The following is a 21,639-nucleotide window of genomic DNA, read 5'->3' on the forward strand; positions in this document are numbered from 1 at the left end:
GCTTACCATAGGCTACCAGAGTACACTCTGTAAGTTTACCATTTCTGGGCAAACAAGCTTCGCACAGACTGCTTCCCAACCATAGAATCTCTTTGCATTTGGGATTATTGAAGAAACAGCCATGGTCATGTTTAGATTTGCTTGGTTGCCAAGATTCTAAAAGCAGATCATCTTTAATTCTCTCCCAGATAGAATTATCAGACTAATGGTGTTCATACTGGCCCTACTAGAGAGGTCCCTGCAAGTGACTGGAAGCACAGAGCTCTAAAAGCAGGAGGCCGTGGGGAGAGCTGGTCTGTGAGGCCCTGTGTAGCTATGGGATTTGAGTCCTCTACAGAAGAACTGGCAATGGGGGAGCTGAGGTTGAAATCTTTAGGGGTGTCTGCTTCCTGAACTGTGTCTACCAGGTCTGTGCTCACAATTTACTCAAAAATTATTCTAGCCACACATCCCACTTTCTGATAGGATCTGACAAAGGACCAGTGAGCAACCTGTCAGTTTTAGTTTCTAACCCACTGCATAACAAGAATTGGGTCGTAGTACATGTGACCAGCACGCGGGTGAGACAATGTACCAGGTGCATCCGACTAATCCCAACAGATCCATGTCCTGATCACAAGAGTCCCATGCTTCACCTCGCTGGCTCGGCAAGCCAAAGTCTCCTAAAGATTTCTAAGTGCTCATCTATCCAGCACTGTACTTCCCACACCCAGTTCATGAGCCACTGGTGCTTGGACAACACCAGTTAGTTTATACATCCAGCCTACATTCCCAAGTCAGTGGAGCAAGGCTGAGCTGCTTGTGCACAGGGGAAGCTCCTGATTGAACTAGGCACAGCATCTCACCCCAAGAAGCTCACCTCAGGGGCTGGTTATTGATCTGTGTAATGAGAGCCAGCTCATGACGGTCAGGCTGATGGGGTGAGGCTAATCTCCAGACCAATCAGTGGAGCATTTCTCTAAAGGCTATAGAGCAGAGGAAAATATAGAGAAGGTAAACCGAAAGAAATACCACAGTGTAGACATCCCAGGCCCATAGAGAGTAAAACAGGTGGTGGCTGCCTCCAAGGCCATCAGACAGATTCTCAGGACCAAATCGCATCACATGCTCTTTGCAGAGCACTCCCTACAAGGTCCGAGGGAAGTCAGAGCCTCTAAGGGAGGGCAAATTTAAAATATCCCAAGGAAGTTCAGAGATATGTGTGTGTCATGACAGAGGAGAACGTGAGAACACCGTGTGTGTGTGTGTGTGTGTGTGTGTGTGTGTATCTAGTATATGGGTGTGTGTATATATATATATATATAAAATGATTGTATGTAGTATATGGATATATGTATGTAGTATATGAGTGTATATAGTATATGAATGGATGTATGTAGTAAATGATGAGTGTATATAGTATATAGGTATATGTATGTAGTGTATGATGAGTATATGTAGAACATTGATATATGCATGTAACATATGATGAGTGTGTGTGGTATATGGGTATATATATACATATATGTATATAATATATGATGTGTTTGTATACCATATGGATATATGTATACATATATGTATGTAATATATGATGTGTTTGTATACCATATGGGTATATGTATATAGTGTATGAGTATGTGTAATATATGGGTATATATGTGTATGTTATGTATGATGAGTGTGTGTAGCATATGAGTGTGTTAATGTAAGAATATGGGTAGTGTGTGGGTATGTGTAATATATGGGTGTGTGTAGTATATAGGTTTGTGTGATATATGAGTGTATATGTGTATATATAGTACATATGTGATATATGTACTATGAGGATGCATATAGCATACAGGTATGTATAGTATACGGGTGTCTGCAGAATATGGAAATATGTAGTATAAGGGTATGTGTGGCATAAGGGTGTTTGTAATGTGTTGTGCATAGTATAGGGGTATCTGTAGTTTATGGAGATGTGTAGTATAAGGGTATCTGTAATATATTGTGTGTAGTATAGAGATGTCTGTAGTATACGGGAGTGTGTACTATAAAGCTATCTGTACTATAAGGGGATGTATAATCTGAGCGTGTGCATGTTGTGTAAAGGTGTGTATAAGGAAGCTAAAAGTCGACTTAGGGTGTCTTGCTGTATCACTTTCCACCTTTGATTTATGTGTGTCTTATTATTATTATGCACATGATGGATGGTTCACACAGCACACAAATGAAGGTCAGAGGGCAACTTTGTGGATCATTCCTCTCCTTACACCTTCACATGGCTGGGCGTGGCCAGTGCCTCTGTCTGCTAGTCCATCTCTGGCCCCTCTACCCTCTGTTTTGAGAGGGGGTATTTCACGAACCTGGAGCTTGCCTATCAGCTACTGGCTGACCAGCAAACCCTCGGGATCACCCGTGGGGTTTGAATAGAGCACTGGCAGTTTGGGCACAGCACTGGTGGCCTCAGTACAGCACTGGGGGCCTCAGCACAGCACTGGGGGGTTCAGCACAGCCCTGGGGGTTCCCACATAGCCCTGGGGGGTTCAGCACAGCACTGGGGGGTTCAGCACAGCACTGGGGTTTGGGCACAAGTCCCCGCATCTGGCTCTCTACGTGAGTGCCGGGGTTGAAATCCATGCCTCATGCTCGTGGACCAAGCACCTCACCCTCTAAGCTACCTCCCCAGAATTCTAAATTGTCAAAGTTTTGATTCTAGACATTAAAGTCCTGACACAGGAAGAAAATTAAATAGTAGTTGTCTTCAAAACAGGTATGTTGCATGAGCAATTACCACATTTTGGGTGCCAGTCTAAGCATTTCATAAATATTTAACATTTTATTTCTCACAGCAGCTCTGGGGTTTCTGTCATCGTCACCTTCCTTGTACAGATGAAGTTCAAGGTGCAGCCAAGCCCAGGTCATCCGCAAACAATGCTCGAGGAGGACTGGTCCACCAGTGTAGCAGAAAATAACAAGAACATTTGTTGCAGATAAAGTGACCCAGTTTGGACTTTCCAGACCAGTGAGGTCAACAAAACACGGGTTTATGTTACATTTGTACCGAGCTACAATCCCAGGCTTACTTGCTTGAGTCCAGCCTTAGAAAATATCTCTTACTGCGTGCATTACAGCTCCCCAAACACTACCCACTGCACACAACAAAAACGGCTGTGTTTTTAAAGAACAAAAATCAGTATAAAGGAGAAGGTCTTGATTGGACAGGAAGAGGTTCTAGTGTACGCAGAGTGGAGATTGTCACTGATTGCGACAGTGTTGTGCGAGTGAACAGAAAGAAAGGCTGGGGTTGGGAATGGGAAGACGGGATCTCCAGGAAGAACGCGAAGGAAGAAGAGTCACGGAAATCAGACACGAGGCACTGATGTGTGCGAGAGCCTAAGAGATTTAGTGTCGCAGAAAATGACGCTGAGCTGTCGAGAGGAACGGGCCTTAGTCACATCCTGAAAGCAGAGAAGAGTCGCCATGGCTGCCAGACGGCTGCCACGTCATCCGCATGAAGACTTAGGGGAAGGATCAAAGGCCCTCGAGGAGACGGCAGCCCCACAGGAAGGCCAACAATATCAACTAACCCACACCCTTGGGAGCTCCCAGAGACGAGCCACTAACCAAAGAGCATACACGGGCTGGTCCGAAGCCCCCAGCACAGATGTAGCAGAGGGCCGCCATGTCTGGCCTCAGTGGGAGAGGATACACCAAATCCTGCAGAGACTTGGTGCACCAATTGGTGGGGGGTGAGGAGGGGATACAAGGGAGGGGGGTACCCTCTCAGAGGTGAAGGGGAAGGGGGAGGAGGAACTCTGGGAGGAGGAACTGGGAAGGGGGCAGCACTTAGGATAGAAATAACTTTTAAAAACATTTACGTATTTATTTGTGTGTTTTGGGGGGGGGTACAGGGGAGGGAGGGGAGAGGGGAGGGAGAGCAAAGGGCTGCTACACCAGCATGAAGACCTGAGTTTCAACTGGATACTCCAGGATCCATTGACAGCACTGGAGCAGGGTGTGGCTTCAGCATGTGTCCATCACCCTAGTGCTGGGGGAGGGGCAGAGACAGGTGGATCCCTCCAGCTTATTGGCCAAGCGGACCTGTCAAATTGATGATCTTCAGGCTCCGTGAGAGAACTTGTCTCGAGAAATAAGGTCTAGAGTTGGCAAGAAAAGATATCTAGCGTCAACCATTGGCACACACACTCATACACGTGCTCACACGAACAAGCACGGATCTCACACACATACCCGAAGGAAAGCAAGCAAGTAATACATAGACAATGGTCAGGATTCCGAACAGTAACTGCAGTTATTGGAAACAGGAAAGACCTTTCTTAAAAAGTGTTAAAGAGTTGGGTGGGTGTGGTGGTGAACACATCAGGGAGACCGTGTCTGAGGATGCTGGGTTCAAAGTCAGCCTTAGTTACAGATCATGACTCTGTCTCAAAACCCAGCCATAAAGCTAAGATCTGGCCACATCCGTTTCTTTGTTATGGAGACATCTTGTAACCACCATTTGGTGATAGAGCACTAAAGCTTCGATGCCAGAACTCTGCCAACACTGACACCATATAGCCAAACATCTCTGCCTCCGTGCTTGCTGTGAGACCATAGTCCTGGTAACCATTTGGCCTATATCCCACAGGTGCACATCTGATGACAGAGCACAGGAAGTGTGGCATTGGGGTACCTGGCCTCTACGTGAGAAGGTGGTACTCTTCACAGATGTGTAGATAGTAGTGAAAGAATTTAGAACAGCCACAAATGCTACCATACACGTGGAGTGTCCTGTTCCCTCAGATAACATGCTCCCAGGCAGACAGATCCCAGTCTAGAGAAAGCGAAGTGGTCCACAATATGCCTCACTTGCCCTTTAACTACCAGGGTGGCATCATGAGCAAGCACTTTGGGAGGAAGACCCTGCCTAGCCATCCCATTCTAAAGCTATATAAAGTTCAAAATCTGTTTGGTTATAGGGGTCCTGTCAGTATATAAGCGGTCTTTACTTGAGCAGCTGCCTTACGTGTTATGTTTATAGAACTTAATCTCTTTGCCCTTCTATCAAAATCTGTCTCTCCTAGTGTTTTGCTGATAGAAAAATCAACAAAGAACAAGATATGCTTTTGATTTATTTTTCTGCTATGGCTTGTTCACTAACAGCATCCCGGATAATAGCCAATGACATTTATAGGCCAACTGACATTGCGTGTACTGATACTTTTACAAGAATGTTTAGTTTATAAAAACGCAATGATGTTATCACCTATTTGGCACCAAAAGCATGGACTTCTAAGTGTTCGCCATCCTTGATCGGTTAGCCCTGAGTCCTCGTGCAGAACACCATGGCACCGGGAATGTATGACACAGGAAGAAGATGCGAAATACACAGGGCCAGGGCAGGATTTGTTCCCCAAGGAACACTTCCAGTTAACCACTTTCTCCAACCAGACCCCATCGATTACTTACTGTTTCCCATCTCCTGACATCATCCTCATAGCATTAAGCCACCAAAGTCCCATTGAGATTTCAGAGCCCCCACAATACATCTCTAGAAGTGTCATGGCAGACACACACAGAGGTATTCTTCCCCAACCCCGTCTCTCCCCTTGTCTGCCACAGTGGAAGCTGAACCTTTATGCTTTGCCCACCATGATGGACAGAACCCCTGAAATCGTGAACCCAAAAGAGCCATTGTTCCTTTAAGTGGCCCTCAGGAACATTGTCATAGTGACAAGAAGAATGTCACAGGTAGGTATTCCCTCTTCCCCATGGAGAAAATTGAGGCTTGGGAATGCCCTCTTCCTTGCCCTCAGCCATATAACATGCCTCCTAGAAGTGACCCTTTCCTAGCCTGCCTCAGAGATGAGGGCCCGTCTTTCTATCGTGTATTTCTAAGACTGTTTTCTCCTATACTGGGGTACCATGCCTGCTTTTCACATGCATCTCAGATAACAGTTCCGACAACCCATCTGGCTGTGGCTTCTCCCGGCTTCATTAACTCTAATTCTATTATCACCTGCTCTGCTGTGACCTGAGTTCCCTGCTTGCCTCTCCGTTCTCTCATAGGAAGTGAATTCCTGCTTCTGCATTAGCTCCCTCTTCAACTGTGTGATCCCTGAGTCAAAGCAGTCACCTGTATGTGGATACTTAGCAGCCATCTCTCCTGTCACCCTGCCGTCTCCAGAGTTCTGGTCTTTCTGTCATCTCTGGCTTCTGATGAAATCAGACAGGGTTTTCAGATGTGTGCATGTGGGTATGCATCTGTGTGCATGTGTGTATGTATATGTGCATATGGGTGTGTATGTATATGTATGTGTGTGCCTGTGTATGCATGTGTGCATACATGTACATGTGTGTGCATATGAGTGTGTGCATGTGTATATGTGCATGTGCATATGCATGCCAAGTGTGTGCATATGAGTGTGCATTGTGTACATGCATGTGCATATGCATGCCATGTGTGTGCATATGAGTGTATGTGCACATGTGGGCCTAGAAACATGCAAGAGAATATGCATGTAAGTCTAATATCGCACAGTATATATGTATCATGTCTGATCTGTAATTTGGATCCTAAATTTCCTTTTATTCTTTCAAATTTCATTTTATTTTATAGTTCTTCTACCTGTATGGATTACAACTTATATATTCTTTTGAAGAAAGAAACACAATTTTCTGGTTTGGTAATATATTAGGTGCTTATTTGACTTGTTCAGAAAGGCAAATTTCTCAGAACAGTAAATAGACTGTTCCAGCAATGCCAATGGGTTGTCCCTCAGGAAGCTCAGGAGTCCTTCCGAATGAGGGGAAGGAAGATGCTTATGTCCCTCCTCTCCTTTCCCATCCAGCCACCTCAGAGCTGTCAGTGCCACCCCATAGGAGCCTCTGCAGTGGGACTGTTTTTCAGCGGAGGCCCAGATAAAACCGGGCAAGCAGCTGTGTTTGCTCTGTTGTCAATGTGATTTTACTAAAGCCATGTATCCCCTATCCTTCCACCCCTTACACACACATGTGCACACACACACACACACACGCACCACATACACACATGCATGCATACATGCATGCCCACAAGCACACAAAACAAAGATGAAATAGTTAAATACATACATACATACGTACATGCACACATACATACATACATACATACATACCTCAGGTGGGTGAGCACACATACATACATACATACATACATACATACACATGCATACATACATACATACTTTACTATAACTCATCTGGGTGACCATACATACATAAAACATACTTACATACCCCAGGTGGGTGAGCACACACACACACACACACACACACACACACACACAGAGATTCCTCTAACTTTCATTCTTTTATAAATGCAAGGAAGTAGTTCTGTGGACTAAATAGTATTCCAATGAACTAATTTCTAAGTGACTCAACTTAGCACCAGGTAACACATTATGCTGTAGTCTTTACTGCTAATGGCCTTTTGCTTTTCTTTCTTCTTCAACACGTGTAAATGCCATTCTGTGACCATTGGCTATTCCTTTAAGGACTTGGCATAAAAGTTGTTATTTCTTTAAAGGGGATACATACCCAGTTCTTACTTCAAAACCAAAGCAACAAAGCTAGGCTTCTGGGCTCAAGACGGGAAGGGACAAGTTCAGCGTATCAAAGGGGAGATGCTACGGCTATTTGGCAAAGAAATGGATAAAACGAAGTCAAATCTTTCTGAGAAAAGTAACGTTTGATTATCTTTTCCCCCTCTGATCCGCCCTAAGCAACATTTCCCCAGGGGACGGGGAACGGACGTTGTGAAGGGTAGTGTTCGTTACAGAGACCGGATGCAGCCTGGGTGCATTATGTTTAAAGCTATCATGGCTGTAGTTGCATGCTAGTATGTGTGTAGCCTTCAGACACGCAATTGACCGTGAAATAATAGCACACGGCTTTTAATATATACCCTCTGGTTCTGGGTGTGCATACTAAACATACAGTATTTTAAATACACGCATATATACATACAAACACACAGACCCCCACCAGTTAAAGCCCTGTGTGTCTAAATGCCCTGTCAGCTGCTAGAAATTTCCCCTCTCCTCTCCCTAAGGTCTCAGGTGTGGGATTCATGAGCCAATGTCTCAGCTAGAACAGGTGTCTATCGCTGGGTAAATAGCAATTAGGCCCAAATTTCAGACTTTTTTTTTTCCCAATCCCTTTCGGAGGAAAAGCCCAGGAATAAATAGTTGCTGTAAGGGCCAGGGGTATTGTGTAGCTCCACAGCCTCCAGCTGGTCTATTACACACTATACACAGGCAAAGAATACGGGCACCTGACAGATGTGTTCTGTTAGCTTCATTAGGAAAGAAACAAAGAAACTCCTCAATTAATAACAGCGGAGCCAAATGGGGGGTGGGGGGAGCTCGAGGGGAGAGGAATCATAGCCTGTTATTTAAACAGAGTCAGGGAGCCTTTCACCAGTGGCTTAATATGATTCATTAATAAAAACAGCTTTTTGAATGCCCAGTTTAAGTCAAAAGAAATCACTAGCGGTTTTTTTTTTTTTTCGTTTTTTTTTTTTTTTTTTTAAATCTTTCTCCCAGAAAAGGAAGGGCAAAATGACAAATGGCTGCCGCTGAATTCATTTCATGTGGGGACGGCCTTTCGCAAAGACCCCTTAAACGGCAGGGCTGGGTGTTTGTCACATTAAGTGGCAGAGCCGTTCTCCAAAATCGACTGTGGCACATCAGGGTCTCAGATGAATGGTCAGCAGTGACCGTCCAATCATTTTATATATCCAGACCAGGAAGCATTTAGTGCTGTTTAAATGAACAGGATTTTTTTTTTTAAAGTCATGAAATGTAGCTCTCATCCGGATGAAAAGAGAAGCTGCCTCTCTTGTCACTTTTAGTTTTTTTCTTTTTCTCTTCACCCCCAACCCCCCGCTTGAAATGAATTGAAATACAGGAGAAGCCCTGGGTGTGAGGGTGGCTTTTATTTCTTGCAAGCAACAGTAAAGTCTGGTTATTTCTTCCTTTGGACATCTGCCCTCCTGGAAACACAGCGAAGCACCCTGCGGCCTGACGCATGCTCATGAAAGGGGGAGCTGTCTACCGTGGCAGCGAGAGGTGGGTTCCAAACGAAGAGGTTTCTTTTTCCATGCAAGTTAGAATCTGCAGTAAAAAAAAAAACTCAGCCCTCACGATATTAATCCCCCCACCCTGTAACTTCGGTGATATTTTAAAGAACAGCACTACCCTTCGCTTCCACAATGGCTAGACAGCCTGACCCACTTGCGAGGCTTAAGGGAAAGAATGAACTCCTGATAACTCCCTCTCGGTTAACCTAACTGGCCCAGACTACAAAGGGCGCATAAGAACCTAGAGAACTCTGGGAAGCTTCAGGTCACCAACAGGGCAATTGGGATATTTTTAAGATTAAATTGTATCGAGTGCATTAACCTGGATAGATTTGTATGTGCTTAAGAATTCACAGAACCAGGGTTAGAACTTCCCCGGTACAACTGAATGCCAAATGGCGGGAGAAGTCCCTGCGTAACCTAGGCCAGCAAGGATGGGCTCCAACACCAGAACGGAATGCTCATCTGTCTAATTGGGGTGTTGTCCCGCCAAAGAAATAGAAATCAAAACAGAACTGGTCATGGCCAAATATGAAGGGCCAGGGGCTTTGTTATGGAAATTTAATTGTAAATCTTTATGGCCAACTAGGCCTGCGATGTCTTTGTGCTCCTCAGATTTTAAAATATACTCTTGGCTTCCATTTGTTTCCGCCACCCCCACCCCCACAAATAATAGCCACAGACCCAGCAAGCCTAAGGTCTACTCCCAAATGGACAAACATGAGGAGAAAGGGCAGCGGGATCACCTACAAGTAAAGGCATTCTTCACCGGAAAGCCCCGCCCTGCCCTGCTCACCTTTCACATTTGATGTGAAGGAACGGAAGGCATTCAGGGAAAGGGCAAAATGAGAAACAATTACATTTGGGCTTCACGTCATTAGAGGTCTTCAACTCCAAAGGTTGGAGTGAGTTCTAGACTCAGTTACAGGAAACCGGAGGCAGGAACTGAAGCAGGGGCCATAGAGGGGCATAGCCCGATTTTCATGCTTGCTTCGCCTGCTTTCTTCTACATAGCCAGGACCACCTGCCTAGGGGTGTCAACGCCCACAGTGGGGCTGGACCCTCCCGCAGTCACCATCAGTCAAGAGAAGATCCATCTACTTAGTGCAAGCCAATCTGATGGAGGCAATTTCTCACCCGGGGTTCTCTTCCCAGATGACTGTAGCGTGTGTGTAAATTAACCAGCATTTACAGACCTTGCACCCTGGGATGGTACCTACACAAGCAGTTCCCTTTGTTCAGAGCATTTTCGTGCAGAATTCATGGGTGGTGGTGGTGGTTTGAGGGGTTGGCTGTTTGTTTTGCTTGTTTGCTTTTTTTGGTTTGGTTTTGGTTTTGGTTTTTAAGCAAAGAACTGGAAGGAATTTCTGGTTTGATTTTTTTTTTTTTTACCTTCTCTAGAATATCGAAATAGACAGTGCAAACACAGAGAATATCCCCAAATAGGAAAACATCTTGCTTAGTAAAATTTATGTTTTTGAATTTATGTGTCATAAGGAGGGGGAACATAATTTTTTGCAAAAAAAAAAAAAATGAGATGCCTTTATTGGGACCATAAGCTGAGAAAAAATTCTTCATATAGTCTTGTTGTTAGCACAAGGAAAAGCCACATTCTTTTAGCTCTCCTTTCATTCAGAAGTTGTTCTATTCGATATTGCTGCCGATAGATTCCCAGGGCCAGATTTGGCTCCAGCGTCCTGGGTAAAGGTCACCTTTTATCATACTGTCTTACTGTCCCCAATGGCTCCTTATAGGAGGGCTGCTTGTCCCATCTGTGAGAGATCTGCTGATAGTAGCATTCCATTTTGTCTTCAACAACTCTCTACTCTTTCAACACCTTGAAGTCCAGTTGGCCTTCAGTAAGGGAAAAGAGACGCAAGCTGTTTTCATCCTGACTGAAACAGGCTTGCATATGTGACCACCTCGTCCATTTGATCACTTCGGTCTTCCTAACAGAGGCCTCAAAAAAGGGAATAAGAGAAGCTTTCGGGTGCTGCAGAAAACCTCTTTGAGTAGCAAACTTTCAACTGAAAAAAATAATCTTGTTGGAATGTTCTATTACTAAGGAACTCGAGTATCTGAAAGCAACTTCCATATCTGTTTGACGGTGGACACCATAAAGTATGAAAATACACACAGCAAAATGGACCATGTGTGTATCCTTTAGGCAGAGTATATTTAACTCTATGAGAAGTATGGGATCCCAGGAGTCTGGTGGAGTCAAGGTGAAGTTCAACAATTCAAAACATTCAGCCCCCACGATAAACAAACGAAAACTAAACAGGAAAAACAGATGCCATTCTCCTGTTTGCAAAACCTTTTTAAAAAATTCTTATCTAGGAGTAAGAGAGGTGGCTCAGTGATTAAGAGCACTGGCTGCTCGTCCAGAAGACCCAGGTTCAATTCCCAGCAACCACATGACAGTTCAGAACTGTAGTTTCAGTTCCAGGGCATTCAACACACACACACACACACACACACACACAGGCAAAACAACAATGCACATAAAATAGAAATAAATCATAAAAATTAATTTTAAGATGCAATTTATTATGTGGTATATGTGTGTTTGTACATGTATACATGTGCATGTGTGTACATGTGTATGCATGTGTGCACGCATGTGTCTCTGTGTGTGTATGTATGTGTATGTGCATTGTGTGTGTGTATATGTGTATGTGCATGTGTGCGTGTGTGTGCATGTGTGTGCGTGCGTGTGTGTATGTGTATGTGCATGTGTGTGTGTGGGTATGTGCATGTGTGTGTGTGGGTATGTGCATGTGTGTGTATGTGTGTGTGCACGTGTGTGTGCATGTGTGCGTGTGTGCGTGTGTGCACGTGTGTGTGCACGCATGTGTGTTATGTGTGTGCGTGTGTGTGTGTGTACGCGCATGCACAGGTGTGTAGGTTCACACATGCCACAGTATGCTATGCATATGGAAGTCAGAGGACAACTTTCAGGAGTCAGTTCTCGCCTTCCATTGTGGGCTCAGGGATAGAGCTCAGGACATCAGCAATGCAGCGAACATTTTCACCTAATGAGCCTCCTTGCCACCCCTACAGAACTTTGTGAACAGTAGCCGTGTTAACAAGACAGAAGACTTTCCCACTCACCATTGATGACATATCAATTTACCCTGATCTACAGAGAAGCAGTCTGGCCCTGTTTTAATAGTCTCGAAAATATCATACTAATTTAATATAAAATTCCCTCCGCAGAGGGTATTTGAAAAGGAATCATTTTAAATGGGTAAATCTCAATTTTGAATAGTGTGAATCTCAGTAGCAAAACATTAAACAGAGACTCATTCATTCTCACACCCAGAAATCCCATATGTATGTATATGTGTGTGTGTGTGTGTGTGTGTGTGTGTGTGTGTGTGTGTGTGTGTGTGTATATATCTCCCTGGTATTACATCATGAGACAAAGATACCTTTGAGTTTGTTTTCTGTCGGATGCTAAAGTTCTGAATAGTCTAAGGAAGTGTATATGGATTACAGTTAGAAAAAGAAAAATAGATAATGTTTTAGGGTTGAATTGCTCTGGCTTAAGGATCTGAGTGGTCTTGGAAGGGACACACATACATTTACTTACTCGGTTACCTGCTAACTTGCACATGGATGGTGGGCAGTGCCTGCAAGATGCACACATAGAAGTTAGAGGACAATTTGAAGAAGCCACTGCCCTCCTCCCACCATGGGGAACTCCTGGCCAGAAGGCTCAGCATTGAAAGCCTTGAACCACTGAGGCATCTCACCAGGCAGGAAGAGACACATTCGGAGGAAATACCCTGCTTTTATTCTATGTGCAAATATATTGTATGAATATTAAAAGACGATATATCACCCATGCCTTCAATAGAGTTATGCGTTTGTGGTATTTTTCTACAATATACTATGCACTGTCAACCAAAAATTTTACAGAAAAAAAATCTTGCTTCATATTCGATATTGTAGTGTTTTCTAAAATATGAGTTGCTTTGGGTACTGGGCAAAAATATATAGGTTTAAAATATTTGAAAAGCGTAAGGGTTTCTTTTCTTTGTTTAAATCTTCTTTGATAAGTGAATTATTCAATCCATAGAAAATAATTATTCGTATTTAACACGCACGAGGCCCCGTGTTTCCCAATGGAAACAATTCCCTTAACCTTGGCGATGACCCCGGAAGGTCAGATTCGAATTCCATTTTGGGGCGTGAAGGAGGTGCTGGAACCGTGTCTCAGACCACAGACAGTAAAGAGTCAGCCCTAGTCTTTGAATCCCATGTTATTTCTGTGCTACTCGCCAGGACAGACGCGTCTGAAATGGTCTTCTTTCCGGGCCTCATCATTTATTAAGAATTTTTTTTAAATGATGAATTGAATTATTTAAGATGAGATTACAGCACATGATTAATTTGAGCCGGCGAAATCCCTTTTATTCCTTTGTGCGGTGAGAGATTTAAAGAGGAGGAAAAGAATCCTAGAAATGGTTTCCTAAAACAACCAGACCCTGTTTTTTGCTTTCCAACTGAGAGCAAAACAATTAGTCCTCTACGGGGCAGTGTCGGCCATCGGCCACAGTTTCTTTCCCATGTTGCCCCCGGTTGAAAAAAGAATATGTAGTTCCCACTTCAGGTTTTTTTGTGGTTGTCCCACAGGCTGCTTGAGTGACAGTGTTTCTGTTTCTTCTTAAAATTCTCCTTCCGGGTTGGGGGTTTAGCTCAGTGGTAGAGCGCTTGCCTAAGAAGCATAAGGCCCTGGGTTCGATCCCCAGCTCAAAAAAGAACAAAAAAAAAAAAAAAAAAAAAACTCTCCTTCTAGCTCATCCTAGATGTCACCTAATATTTCCTTCTTTCTTCTCGTTTCCGTTTCTTCTCTACTCATTTCCACGTCTCCTAAGTCAAAAGAAGTCATTTTCATTGCCTTCATCGTGCTTAGGGCAAAGCCACATTGGTAGCTAAAATTAATATCGGTGGCTAGCAGCAGGATAGGCGAAGTCGGTGCACTACTTCTGAAGCCAGAAAGATTGTGAGCGATTCCTTCAGGGAGGCCCCGCACCTCATCTCCACTCCTCGCTCTCAAAACTTCGAGGGAAAGTGGGGTGTGGCTCCCAGATACAGACCCAGAACTCAGGATGGTGAAGCAGGGGGGTTGCTGCAAGTTTAATGCCAACCTAGACTACACCCCGAGTTCCAGGCCAGTCTGAGCTACAGAGCGAAACCTTGCCTCAAAAAAAAAAAAAAAAAAACAAAGAGAGCCTTGGAGGGGTACGTCAGGTACTTGAGGGCGAACGATCCTGGCTGACCTTCGGTAGCCTTGTTCCACGTAGAAGCAAGTTTTCGGAACACAGGAATTAAGACAACCTGCGCGGTCTATTTTAATCTCCGTGGGGGAGGAGGTGGGCTTTTAATGCTATTTTCCGCTTTCATCTGTGCCTCACGCAAATTATGCTGGTCTGCTCGTCTCCTGCACTCAGCTAGCGTGTAGCTATGTCTCGGCTCACTGTGTGGGTTCTGGCATCAAAGCCTTGGGCCAATTTTATTTCATTTGTGTTTGCTGTCAGAACAATGTCTTTATTCTGCAGTGCCCCTCTCAAATCACCTCTCAGGTGGTTTGATAGAAGCAGCGCACCGCAGAAATAATTTAAAAAAAAAAAAAGCCTTTGTCAAAAAAAAAAAAAAAAAATCCATGTTACTTCTTTTGTGTTCCGCCCTGTGAATACGGAACTCGCAACACACTTAGTTCAACAGCGCCCCAAGTTCCATTTGTGAGATGAAAGTGCCTTTTATTTTCAATTTCCCGGAGACAGCTGATCTGTTTTCCTTCCAGAGAAGGGATTCTTCTTGGGGTGTGGGGAGTTTCAAATGACTGCTCAACAATAAACCTTTTTACAGTATCATTTGTTTTAGACTGCGGAGGACACCTAGACTGGTTCGATGCTGTACAAAACTCTCACCAAAACCATGAACGGAGTGCCTTTAGGGAGCCGACAAGGCTGTGGAATTCCGTCACATCGAGTGAGCGTGGAAGGAAGTGGACAGCTATGGCGGACTCAGAACTCCATCACGACACCTAAGCGATGCAGGGTAGGTGCGGATCACTCTGCGGAACACTCCTTTCTTCTGCTGTGTGCCTTGCAGGAAGCGGAAGGGAGGGGGAGGAAGAGATTGAAGGGAAAGATGCAGCAAGCTGGCAGGTGGTGGGCAGGGATCAATCCAATTTGTCACATCCCGGGTTGTAAAGGATCCATCTCCCAGTGACATTGATGACTGAGGATATTCAGCCTGGTTCACGCCAAGACAGAGGGCAGCGGCAAACTCAGACGTGAGTAGAGAATGGATCCCAGAGGATGCTGATGGACAGAGACCAAGACCTTGCTGCCAAACATGGTGCCCTGGTTTCTATATGAAATAAGTGAATGAATGAATGAATGAATGAATGAATGAATGAATGAATGAATGAGACTGAAATTCCATATGAAGTTAGTGAATGAATTAATGAACAAATGAATGGGACTGTAATTCTATATGAAATAAGTGAATTAATGAGTGAATGGATGCTTGTCTCCATGAATGGCTGGATGAATGCTTGAATGGATAAATGGATGGATTAAAATTAGGGTATATAGAAATAGCCAGAATAGCAGCCTATCTAGAAAGTGAACCATGAAATAGAAAGATGAACTCTTAAGAAACGAGGTGTGAAGAAGAAAGTGAGGTAGAATCCACGTGGCACAGAGGCAGAAGGGACAGCATGGTACAGGAAGAAAGGCACTGTTCAGCAGGAAGTGGGTGTCAGGGACAGAGGAGGGACACGTGGAAGGAGAACAAACCAGAACAAATGAACCATGGCACATATATGCAAATGGCAGAATTAAAATTAACACAGGGGTGCTAGAGAGATGGCTCTGGCTGCTCTTTCAGGAGACCCAGGTTCAAGTCCCAGCACCCACACGGTGGCTCCCATATGTCCAGTGCTGATGCTTTCACACAGACACGTGTGGGCAAAACACCAATGCACATAAAAATAAATTTAGAAAATTTAAAATATTAATTAATTACACAAATGAAAGATTATGTGTCCATGTGTCCAGGGCATAGAAAATAGAGCTTCCTCCCATCTTATATACAGTCAGGTCAGAAAATAAATTTATTTTCTATGGCGCACCCACCCTGAGTTTATTTTTATTTATTAATGCCTCCGACATGAGGTTGATCTTGGTGATTTGTAGAGTCTCAGAATTATGATCATCAGAGTTGTCTGGGTTGTTTTTTCCCCCTTTCTTAGTGTCTAAGAGTGGAGCCAGGATCGTTAATACTGATTATGAAGGTAATGACCATGGTTGACAGTCAACCCGAAAACAGACAGAACACGAACAGCAAGAGAAGCTCCAGCGTCCTGGGTCCCTTTGCACTGGAACTCAGCAGCCTCTCCTTCAGAATCACACACACGTACGCACACACACACACACACACACACACATACGTGCACACATGCACACACACATGCACGCACACACATACTCACATACATACACACACGCACATACACTCACACACATACATACACTCATACACATACATGCACACATGCACACACACATACACACATACACTCACACACACACACATACACATGTGCACGTACACGCACACATGCACACACAGGCACATACACACACGCACATACATGCACACATGCATACACACGCACATACATGCACACATGCACACACAGAGGCACATACACACACACGCACACACACACATACACACACACACACACACACACACACACACACACACACACACACACAATTCTGGGGCCGGGCCTAGAGAGACTGAGCACAACCCAGGACTTTGCACAAGGGGAGTTTCTCGTGTTGTGCAGTGAGTGGTCCTCCGCCTCCAGTTTCCTGCGTCTTTCAGACATCCCTACAAGGAAACTGTAAGTTGCCAGTGATGTTAACAAGCCATAGGAGGGCCTGTCTTAAAAGCAAGTCGGGCTGAAGAGACGGTTCAGTTGGGAAAGCGCTTGTGCAAGCATGGAGGCTTGAGTTAGGCCCCTGCACCTACTTCAAAAAGAAAACCCATCCCAGCCCTGGGGAGTCAGAGGCCTGAGGATACTTGGGATGGCCTCACTGGACACCCAATCTAAATTAGCAAGCCTCAGGTTCTATGAAAGACTATCAGGTGGATAGTGACTAAGAAAGACTTTGACCTCTGGCCTCCACATGCACACATGCCTAGACACAAGCAGAGCTAACAGGTTAGACCTACATACCTCTGACAAGGCTGGTCACTATCATTCATGTAGAAAATCACACTTAGTAGCCACCAGCCACCCGCCTTGACCTTGATACCGGAAGAAAAAGCCTACTGCATTTCAGGCCCTATACTGTCTTCTGGCCAAATTCCACTAGGAACCATAATAGCTGAGGCAAAATAGCAAATCTAAGCAGTAACATTCGGGTAGATTTGAAGATGGATTTACAACTGTAAATCCATGTGAACAAGGATTGGGAAGAACAGTGTTATAAACAAGATGAACACATGTAGGTAGATTAAAATGTCACCCCCAGCCCACTCTAGAGTCCGAGAGTCAATTGCTATAAAGAAAATATCAATGGCACCTTCTTTTTATAAAAGCCTTTCTTTAAGCAATTATTCATCTAATAGCTAACAATTTTCTACATTTAAAAAATGAGCCTGATCCTGCAGCAAGAGCATCTGGTGGCCTCTCTGGGCCACTGGCTGTCATCTCTTGGCATCTGTGCCTGTATGGAGCCTATGTCCCCAGAATGTAAGACTGTCCTAGTGACCTGCTGCTCAGAAACAAAATGGCCAGTGTGATGTGCTGTTTCCCCTAAGACTGAGGAACTTGCTTCTGTCTTGATCGTCTACCACTACTTTGGTCACCCTCTAGTACACCAGTGTCCATCTGGCAGGCAGTCCTAGGGAGATGTACACACGCTGACCTGTGGGAAGCTGGCAGCCTGCAGCTGAGTCTGTCCTTCAGTGCCCACAGGGATGAGCTCAAAGCCACACCCAACTCACAAAGCTTCAATAGAGAATCTGACCACAACGCCTCATGAGAAATGAGCCAGGCATTAGCTATAATGTCGGCCCAGAGTCCACATTCATTTCTTGACAAAGTGGCTAGCATAGGCTAGCCTAGAGCTTACTATGCTCAGACAAACACTTGAACTCACAACCCTCCTGCCTCCAACAGCTCTTAAGTACAAAAGCGCACCCCCAGGTCATGCTTGGGTTATTTATTACACAGGGACACTGTTGCTTGAGAGAGTCATTTGATTCCAGTCAGAAATTACTGACACTCAACCCTCCGACTATACTGAGTCCATTTCTTTCACACACCTACATGTAGAAGGGCACTGAATTAAAAGTCAGTAGTCTAGGTGTCCTAGAATAGACCCATGATCCCAGCTCTCAATAGACAGAGGCAGGAGGCTCACAAGTACCAGGTAATCTGAGGCTACCTGGTGAACTAAAGCTACAGGTTGAGTTCAAGGCCAACCTGAGCTATACAAGACCCTCTAAGTCCTAATCCCAGCTCCACTGCCTCTACCCTTGTCATGGAGCAGTCCTGTGAGCCTCTCCACATATTAGATGCTTTATGGACACGATGAAATCTTTGCGTTAGGGAGCTCTATACTGTTTCTCAGCTCCAAACTCCCACATTTTAGAAGAGGAAGATGAGGTAACATGGAGGGTAATGAAAAGCCCAGGCCCCTGCCCTCCATTCCTGAGCTATTCTGATGTGCTGGCTTGGCTTCCTCAGCACCAGTTCTGGGTGGACTGGAGGACTCCATCACCCTGCCTTTCAGTGTTTTCTTAATGATTGATAATGACCCTTGCTATGCCCTTTACAAATCCAGCCATGTATAGCTGGTGGGTGCATAAATGCTAGTTGACACTTAGTAGGCTCATTTTTGTGAGCTAATCCTGTTCGGGGAGGTACCGAGTTGCCCAAACTCAGGAAAACCATCTTCTTTTTCTGTCTTACCTCTTTTAGTTGAGACCTACTGATTGGAGGGGAGCAGAAGCTCCTCTAAGGACAACAACATAAAATGTATTGCTCAACCACTCACTGAAGGAACTTGTCATTGTGTGACAGTTAACAATGACTTAATGGGAAACGCTGCTACCTCTATCATGAACCATCTTTCTCACCTACCTAGGAAAGAAGTGGGCAGGTAAATGTATGTCCTGTTATGAACCCATCATTTATGTATGTATCTAGAATACTGTCACTCAGAAGTGATGTTGAACATGAATCTGCTATTCTGATCTGTGCTCACAAAGTTGCTTATTTGTTTGCTTGTTTGTTTGCTTGTTTGTTTGCTTGTTTGTTTTGATGGGCAGATGAACTTATGAGAATTTTAATACAACCATTTTCGAAAAAGCTAAAGCAATAGAGCTCAACTTACCCTTTAGTAAGAATGAACCCATAATTTTCCTACGTCCATTTCCACTTTTCATTCTATTCTTTTTGGTGTTATAAAGATTAAAAATTTCCCGAGACTCTGAAGAGACATTCAAAGTACAGACAGCCTAACCAAGACGGGAGCAGAATAATTACTGCAGGCAAAAGAAAGAAAGAGCACTGTAACACCATCACAAATAAGCAATAAATTTATCTACTCACAGATGCAACCATGCATGTTAAATACTTGTTTTCCCTCAGGCAGGATAAAGAAGGATAAATAAATAAAAATTACCAACGCTGTGTCCAGAGCGAGAATGAAAAATCTATTTTTCATGGGATGACATTGTAAATTAAAATAAACACCGAGGATTGAAGACACAAATGACAGACCAGATGAACTGATGAGCAAACAGAAAAAAAAAAAAAAACACAGAAGCAAACGGAGAAGACTTTGAAAAGCCAGGGAAGGCTGTTTGCCTGAACTAAAGTCAGTGAGATCACAGGAAATGCGAATCACCCCAAGAGATGCCCTCCCTGGACAGCCAAGGAGGCGCTTTACTCTTGCAACCACAGAATGCAAAAACCGATACATCCTAGTGGTGTCATAGATAGGCTCCTTTTAATAGTTAGAATCCACAAATAATCTCCTCCTCAAATATGGTGTGTGATTTGCTCTCTCAAATCACTGGTAGGAAACCCCAGATGAAGAACAATACCTTTCCGGAAATTGACTTATTGTGCATATATGTTTTATAAGTATGCATGTGTGCTATGTGCGTGTGTGTTGCACACATATGCACATGCATGTAAAGTCAGAGGTCAACACTGAGTACCCTCTTTAGTTGCTCGCCATCTTATTTTTGAGATAGGGTTACTTGTTGAACCTGCAGTTCACCAATTGGCCGAGGTGGCGGGCCACTGAGCCCCATTCACCTGTCTCCGTCCACCTCAGTTCTGGAGTTCTGAAGGCGTGACACGTGCCCAGCTTCGGTTCCCTCATGAGAGCCAGGGATCCAAACCACAGTCCTCACGCTTGCGAGGCAAGAATTTACCAACTGGGACACCTCCCAAGCCTCGGATCACTTTCTTAAACAATGGATTTTAACACTTCATGGCATTTGCATATTTCAGGACATTTTGAACAACTTAGCATAGGGACAGACTCCTGACTTGAGCTTGTTTAATGAAATTCAAATATAGCTGAGCAGGGTGTATTTTTAATCCCTGAAATCTAACAACCATACCTATGGTGGGTCATATTTATCTTCAACGTGGCGGAGTTTAGAACCACATAGGAGAGTGGAGCACACCTCTGGGTGTGTCTGTCTGTGAGGGGATTCCAGAGATTATCTGGGGAGGTAGGAAGATCTATTCTGAATGTAGGCAGCACCATGCCATGAACTGGGTGCAAGGAGAGGACCAGTATTCATCTCTGACTGCTTCCGGACCCACTGAGATGTGAGGGATCAGCCTCAATCTCATGCTGACAAGGACAGAAGCTGATCCTGCTGCCACACCCTCCTGCACGGTGGGCTGAACTCTAGTCAAGAACTAAGAGCTGAAGGTGAGTCTCTCCTCTCTTATCTGTTTCTTTTCAGGTATTTTGTTACAAAATATCAAAAATAACTAATATACTACCCCGAGAAACGACATAGGAGTTAACCAACTTGCTGGGTCACAGGTGAGTTTGGAAGCCATGTCTTAAAGCATTGACCTGTGAGCATCTTCCATGAAAGAATAACTCAGGAATAAGATTGCATCTAAATCACTCCGAGAAACCAATCATGAAGTATGGAAGGAGAGGAGGAAGAGGAGATAAACCATCCCAAGGGGCCAGAAAAGGGTTTGCAAAGCAAAAACAATTACTCAAAATTATTTAAATGTAATTGTCTGGGCTAAGAGATAACTCAGTTGGTTAAGTGACTGGCATTGCATAGACAGGTGGATCCCTGGGGCTTTCTGACCTGTTGGCTTAGCCAATTCAATGAGCTTGCATCCAAAGAAAGACTGCCTCAACAAGCAAGGTCGAGGGTCCGTGAGGAATGACACCTGAGGTTGACCAATGACTTCCAAATGCATGCATACCTGTGTGCACATGCACACACACCCAAGCACATAT

Source organism: Rattus rattus, chromosome 14, assembly GCF_011064425.1.
Source record: "Rattus rattus isolate New Zealand chromosome 14, Rrattus_CSIRO_v1, whole genome shotgun sequence".
NCBI classification, from domain to species: domain Eukaryota; kingdom Metazoa; phylum Chordata; class Mammalia; order Rodentia; family Muridae; genus Rattus; species Rattus rattus.